A 7,754-nucleotide genomic window follows, 5' to 3' on the forward strand; every position below is an offset into this window, starting at 1 on the left:
CAGCGCCTCGTCGATACCTCGCCACCACACCATTGACCTTGCAACCATTTTCATCTTCGTGATTCCAAGGTGCTGCTCGTGCAGCAAGTTTAGTACAACACTGCGCAAACACTCCGGGACGATTACTCTGTTTGTCCAAATAATGCAGCCCGCTTCAATGGAAAGTTCGAAACGTCGAACCCAGAAAGGCTGCAGGTCCTGAGAAACAGATTTTGGCCAACCATGCCATATCATGTCGCGAACCACCGTTAGCAGCCTGTCGCGCGTTGTTTCCCGTTCAATGTCTTTTGCCGTCAAAGGAAGCTCGTCAAGTGTAGAAAAATAAAAAATGTCTTCAGTCTGCTCTGACGTTTCTGGCAAAGGAAGTCTAGATAAGGCATCGGCATGGCCAATTTCCGTACCTCGTTTGTGCGCTATTTTATAGCTGTAGTTCGCGAGGAACACAAACCAACGGTGCACCCTAGCAGTTGCCACAGCACTGCTGTTTCTTTTCGGGTCGAAAAGTACGGTTAGTGGTTGATGGTCTGTCAACACCTGTAGGGCTCGTGGCGCGCCGCGCTTTCGAAGGCCGCGCCACTTCCCAATGCTCCCTGCGCGCGTGCCTGTTTCCCTCTCCCCGCTCGCGCGGGGATAACCGGTCCCGCGCGAGGGGGCTATAAAAGAAGGCACGCGCCGCCGCCTCGCCCTCTTCTTGGTCCCTGGCGCTTCCTGGTCCCTGGCTCGTGGCTCCCGCTTCCCTCCCGGCTCTCCACGGAAACGACCCGCAGCCACCCGGACGACAAGATCCCTGTGAGATTAAATATGTTTGTTATACGGCCCACTGTGTGTTTGTCGTGCGCATCCCTCGGGCAGAGGAATCGCCCACAACTGGCACCCAACTGGGGCTGAATTAGCACCCATGTGGACGATTTTTCTGCCAACGTGGCAGCGCACGGCAACACGACGGGCCGGTCCTTTGTATGTTAGGCGCGACGCCATTTTGAGTTTAGGGCTATCGTGTGTACAGATGACACGGAGTGTAGTATAGTAGTGTTTGTACAGTGTTTTATTTTGTTTTGGGTTATGTGCGTGTTTGTTAGTGTCGGGCGGTTTGTGTTTTAATTTTTTTTTGTGCATATGTTCGTTTTATGAAGTGTTTAGCCTTTTGTGACTAGCCTCTTGATGCGGGCTAGGTGGTAGTCGTGCGCGTTTAGGCTCCCGACCGGCCTTAGTTGTTGAGTGAAATGCCTCCGAGAAAAGACGTGCCAGATAGGGCCGCCGCTTCGGACGCCAGTGCGTCCGGAAGTGAGGTAAAGGACGCGGTAGAGTCTGTGCAGGTTACCGATGCGGCCGCCTTGATGAGGCAGATGAACGAGGTGTTGTCGGTGTTCGCCCTTCAGCTCGGTTCGGTGGCTAGCGCCAACCAAGCCACAGCTGCGGCGGCAGTCTCGCGTCCGCGGATAAATGTAGAGGTTCCCTCCTTTTCCGGCTACACGGACGTGAAGTCAGTCCACGAGTTCTTGCAAGAACTCGAGGATTATCAGACGGCACTGGGTTCCCCAGACGACGTGGTGCTAGCGCAGGTAATCCCCGTGGCACTTGTTGAGAGCGCGGCGCGGTGGAGACGCTGCCAGCCGGCCTTCCAGTCGATGGCAGACTTCACAGATCGCTTCCGCGCCGAGTTCTTGCCGCCCGATTACGAACGCCGGATGCTTGAGGAGCTAGCGTTGCGCACACAGCACCCAGAGGAGAGCCTCCTCGAGTATGTACGCGCAATGCAGGAGCTCTACAAGAGGGCAGATCCCACGGCAACCGATCTTGAACAGGTCGCGCGCGTGATGAGGCAATGCCATCCGCGCTTCAAGCCGTATTTGCGGGGACGTGGTTTTGCAAACCTCGAGGCCCTAGCACAGGAAGCGAAGGTAGTACAGGCGGATTTACTCGCTGAATTGCGCTACCAGCCACCCCCCAGGCCAGCCGAATCGCTAGAGCCGCGATGCGCCTGGGCCGGAGGCCAAGACTCCGCGCCGCGCGCCAGGGGCGCAGACGTAATGACGATTGGGCAGGAAAGGCCAGCGGAAGGCTCCGATATTCCTCGCGCTCTTGACCCGTACGCGTTCGAGCAGCGGCGTCGAGCTGGGCTCGCCAGCGACGTCCGCATAGGCGCGGAGAGAGGGGAAATACGTCCCCAACCGCTTCGTGGAACGCGGCATCCCCCGACCGCGCGGCAGGTGAACGATCGGCTTTGCTGGAATTGCAACCAGCCGGGCCACGTGGCACGAGAGTGTCAAGCAAGGCGTACGCAGGGAAACGCGGACCGCCGGCGGCCATAATTGGTAACACCAGCCTGTCGCCGTCGGCGGGAGAATTTCGTGGTAACCACGGCGGAAAATGGGAAATGTACTCCCACGCCGCGTCACTGGGCGACCGCCCCGGGGGCGCAGAGGCTTTTGTCCCCCTCGCCTGTAGAGCGCAAGGAATGTTGTCGCGCTCGAGCCCTTTTATGCTAGTGCGGTTAGTTGGTCAAAGCTACTCGGCACTCGTTGACACGGGCTCAACTCTGTCATTGGTCGGTGATGATGTTTTCGAAGCCTGCCGTAGATGTAACATCCGTGTAAGGCCAGCAGAAACCACTTTGAGCTTAGCAGCAGGGACAACAAAAGCAGAAGGAGCGGTGCGTCTGGTCCTGCGTTTTGACGGCAGGAAGCGGAGGCATCGCTTCGTCTATCTGCCCGGCTTAGCCATACCCGTTATTCTGGGAAGAGATTTTCTTTCGAGCGAAGGCATTGTGCTTGACATGGTGGAGAACGGCTATCGCTACAGCCCCTTCACCCCCCTCATTCCCTTTGTTAGCGCACCCAAACAGGAATGCGTCGCTGAGCGAGCGAGCGTTCACGCTTTTGTCGCAGAGGGCTCCCCCGCGACACTGAATGGTAGCCCATTAGAAGCAATTATCGCGTCCTTCTCGGGAACCGGTAGTCAGCGCCGAAGGCTCGTAGAAACTTTACTCCCGTTTTCGGATTGTTTCACAGAGAAACCAGGCAGGACCGACTTGCTTCAGCACGAGATCGAAACGGGTGATGCGCGCCCTTTCAGATGTAACCCGCGGCCGTTAAGCGCGCATAAGAGACAGCTTCTCGACAGCGCCCTTGACGAGATGATTGATACCGGCGCGGTGAGACCCTCACAAAGTCCCTGGGCGTCCCCAGTGGTTCTAGCGCCAAAGAAAGATGGTTCGGTCAGGCTGTGTGTTGATTATCGAAAGCTCAACTCACTGACGCCTACGGTTGCGTACCCTTTCCAGTCGATCGAGGCTGTGATGTACGCGTTAGGGAACGCAAGGTTCTTCACAGTCCTGGATGCAAGCAGAGGGTACCTGCAGATTGAGGTGGCGGAAGGTGACATTCAGAAAACCGCATTCACCTGTCACCGCGGGCTCTTCGAATTTACTCGACTCCCGTTTGGTTTGTCTAATGCACCGAGCACGTTCATGCGACTGATGGACATCATGCTGGGCGATGCAAGGTTCAACTACGCGATGGCGTACCTCGACGACGTCGTGATATTCTCACAGTCGTTCGAAGAGCATCTCATTCACCTGAATTCCGTTCTTGATAGAATGAGACGTGCGGGTATAACGATCAACCCAAAGAAAGTGCAGTTGGCATCAAAGAGAGTGAACCTCTTGGGATTTGTGGTTGATGATGGCACTTTGAGACCGAACGATGACAAACTGCAGGCAATTCTGAACTACCCCTGCCCGACGGACGTGAAAAGCTTGCAGAGGTTTTTGGGAATGGTTGCCTTCTACAGACAATTCATCCCTAGTTGTTCAGAGCTCGCTAGGCCGTTGAACCAGCTGTTGCGGAAAGGCTCGAAGTGGGTCTGGGGCAAGGAACAGAACGACGCTTTTGTTGCCTTGGCTCGCGCGATAGCGAACACCGCTAGTTTGCGCCTACCCGACCTGAACAAGCCGTTTGTCTTGCAGACAGATGCTAGTGATGCCGGTGTAGGAGCTGTTTTGTTGCAGGAACACGAGGGCAAGCTGCGCCCTGTCGCGTTCGCTAGCCGCACGCTCACATCGGCGGAGCGGAATTACTCCGTGACCGAAAAGGAATGCCTGGCGATAATGTTCGCATTGTCAAAGTTCGACATGTACCTAGACGGAGCGGTTTTCACCGTGCAGACAGATCACCAGGCACTTTCGTGGTTAAAGAGGCTGAAAAACCCCGCAGGCAGACTCGCGAGATGGGCGCTGACGTTGCAACGTTACGCGTACGCCATTGAGTACCGCCGGGGCAGCATGAATAAGGTGGCCGATGCGTTATCGCGCGCACCGTTGAAGGCTGGCAGAAGCGCAGAAGAGGCGCAGACCAGCTTTGATGAAAGCGGCGTCGCCGCTAGTGGAGAGGAGGAGAGGGCGGACGCGAGTGTCGCGCCCTGCGTAGGTAAAAAGAGAAAGGAGGCGGACAGAGTTGCCGCGCGGTGCTGCGAGAGAGAGAAGAGGCAGCAGCTGGTGGCGGCGACTACTCGCCTGCCAAGAAGTGAGGCAGAGAGAAATCTGTCTTGGGGAGTAGCGGTCAGTAGGGAAGAGCTAATTGAGGCCCAGAAAGCAGATGGTCTATGCCAGCGGGTGCTGACAGAGCTTGCGAGTAGTGCAGCTTGCACCGGGAACGCTGAGGGCAAGTACGACGCGTATCTGCTGGGCGAGGATGGCTTACTGCTCCGCTACATCCCCCAACTTGACGAGGAAGAGGCGATTGCATCCCCCTTCCGAGTCGTGGTCCCGAGGAAGTTGCGGAAACGATTCCTCCAGTACTTCCATGACTCAGCGCTGGCAGGCCATGGCAGCGGCAGTAAGACTTACAAGTTATGCCGTGTCGCGACCTGGCCAGGTATGAGAAAGGATGTGCTGGGTTACGCCCGTACATGTCCTGTTTGCCAGGTAGCCAAGCCTCGGGCGGGGAAACCCGCTGGCATGATGAAGCCGGTAGTTAGCAACTATCCGTGGCAAGTGGTCGCGTGCGATATCATGGGACCCCTCCCTCGCTCCGCGCGCGGACACCAATATATCCTGGTAATAACGGACCACTATTCCAAGTGGGTTGAGGTTTTCCCCCTTAGGAAGCTGGTGTCAGAACGGATTTGGGAGAAACTGTTGGAGACATTCACTCGTTTCGGTTTCCCTTCCGACTTGATTACAGACAATGCTTCGTATTTCACAAGCAAAGTCTTTGTTGATTCCTGTCGGGCGCTTCAAATCCGCCACAGGAAAACGAGTCCCTACCACGCTCAGAGCAACATAACCGAGAGAGTGAATCGGAATGTTAAGAGTATGCTGGTTGCGACGACCGAGCAGCACAGAGATTGGGACGCACGGTTGTCCGAACTGGCTTTCGCCACTAGAACAACCGTGAACAGGTCGGTGGGTATGACACCTGCTTACTTGAATTTTGGGAAAGAGATCGCTTTTCCGCTAGAGAACGCCCTACTTGACGCGGCGGGGCCCGCGCCCCCTCCGCTTACACAGTACGCGGCAAAGCTCCGCGAGCGCCTTGAGGCAGCGCAGCGCGCGGCTCGTGAAAACCTCGATGTCGCGCGCATGGAGCAAGCGGATCAGTACAACAAAGGTCGTCGTCACGTCGTTTTCAACACGGGCGACTTGGTACTGAAAAGAACGCACCCGCTTAGTAACGCAGCGCGTGGTTTCGCCGCGTCGCTAGCGCACAAGTGGGTTGGACCGTTCGAAGTTACGGCACGGACTACGCCACTCACCTACCAGCTGCGGTTGTTGGCGAGCGGTGAAACCGCTGGTCCGGTGCACGTCGCAGACTTGAAAGCTTACCACCTTCGCAAGGACGATAACTGCGAAGCGGGGGAAGCTCAAAGTGAGGCAGCGATCTCCCCCAAAGTAAGGCGTACAGGTAGCAACCCGGTTCGCAACCGACGCTATAACCTAAGGCCAAGGTAGTGCACTACTTTGTCTAACGTCTTTGCTTCTTTCAGAATGCATTCTGATAAGATTTTGCAGCAGCCAGATGAACTACCGTCGCTGGGGCGGGAAACCGCACCCAGCGCATGGTTCAAGGAGGGGCCACTTAAACAGGGGGTACCCCCCTAGTTTGTAGTGGTTGGTGGCCCATCATCGTGACCAGCGCGGCCATGCTGGCCGTCTTCAACGAGTTGGATTGGAGCCCGCTGCCCAGGCCTGGAGTACAGGCCTCAGGAAGCCAGGTGTGCCCGTGGCGGAAACGCCTGCTGCAATGTACATCCAGCAAGGCGCCACGTGGAGAGGGGTCAGCGATGTAGAATAGCAGCTCAGGGCCGCTGCCAGGCGTATCCGTGGCCGAGCCCAGCTGCGCTGTGACCCCGAGGATGTGGCCGCTGCCGGAGAGGGACCAGCCGGAGCAGTCCCGCCATGCCTGCTGCTTCCACGGACCAGCTGAGATGGCATGGCATCCCGCCAGAGCCTGGCGACAAGGCTTCATATTTTACGCCGACACGGGCTCGGACATGGACATGGCCCGGCTGTTGGCGGAGCCCGGGTCGGACGCTGAGGGGGGGGGGGGGGGGGAAGATGTAGGGCTCGTGGCGCGCCGCGCTTTCGAAGGCCGCGCCACTTCCCAATGCTCCCTGCGCGCGTGCCTGTTTCCCTCTCCCCGCTCGCGCGGGGATAACCGGTCCCGCGCGAGGGGGCTATAAAAGAAGGCACGCGCCGCCGCCTCGCCCTCTTCTTGGTCCCTGGCGCTTCCTGGTCCCTGGCTCGTGGCTCCCGCTTCCCTCCCGGCTCTCCACGGAAACGACCCGCAGCCACCCGGACGACAAGATCCCTGTGAGATTAAATATGTTTGTTATACGGCCCACTGTGTGTTTGTCGTGCGCATCCCTCGGGCAGAGGAATCGCCCACACACCTTAAATGTTCTACCATAGAGGTAGTTATGAAACCTTTTCACACCAAAAACAATACTCAATGCTTCTTTTTCGATTTGGCCATAATTGCGTTCTGCAGGTGACAGTGACCGGCATGCAAATGCAATTGGTTTATCTTTTCCATTCACGATGTGCGACAGTACAACACCAAGACCATATTCGGACGCGTCACATGTTAGCTGTATTTCTTTGACATCGTACAACTCCAGAACACGCTCGTTAGTAAGCATCTCTTTATAATTCGAAAAAGCAGTATCACACTGACGCGACCAGTGCCATGCAGTGTCTTTGCGCAACAAGGTATGCAGGGGTTCGAGAACTGTAGCCAGATTAGGCAAAAATTTTGAGTAAAAATTATTTAAGCCCAGAAAGGCCTTTAGCTGGGTCACATTTCCAGGTTTTGGTGCATTCTTTATGGCTGCCACTTTATCAGCTGTGGGATGTAATCCATCTCTGTCAATTTCATGGCCCAGATATCGTATTCGTTTCTGGAACAGCTTACATTTCGCAGTGTTGACCCTTTTGCCATGTTCTCTTAGGCGTATGAGTACCTGCTCCAATCGGTCATGGCACTGTTTTTGATCTTTGCCCGCGATGACAATGTCATCTAAGTAGCAGGCTGTGCCAGTCAGTCTGTGTAGGACTCTGTCCATCACAGCTTGAAACACTCCTGGCGCGCAGGCTACGCCGTATGGCAAGCGTCGGAACCGGTACAGGCCGAGGTGTGTATTGACAGTGAGCAGTTCTTGCGCTGGCTCGTCTAATTCCAGCTGCAAGTACGCCTTAGGCAAATCCAAAACTGAAAACACGGACCCGCCTTGTAACATTGCAAAAATGTCCTCTG

Source organism: Amblyomma maculatum, chromosome 11 (assembly GCF_055883805.1).
Source record: "Amblyomma maculatum isolate TAMU_Amacu chromosome 11, ASM5588380v1, whole genome shotgun sequence".
Taxonomy (NCBI): domain Eukaryota; kingdom Metazoa; phylum Arthropoda; class Arachnida; order Ixodida; family Ixodidae; genus Amblyomma; species Amblyomma maculatum.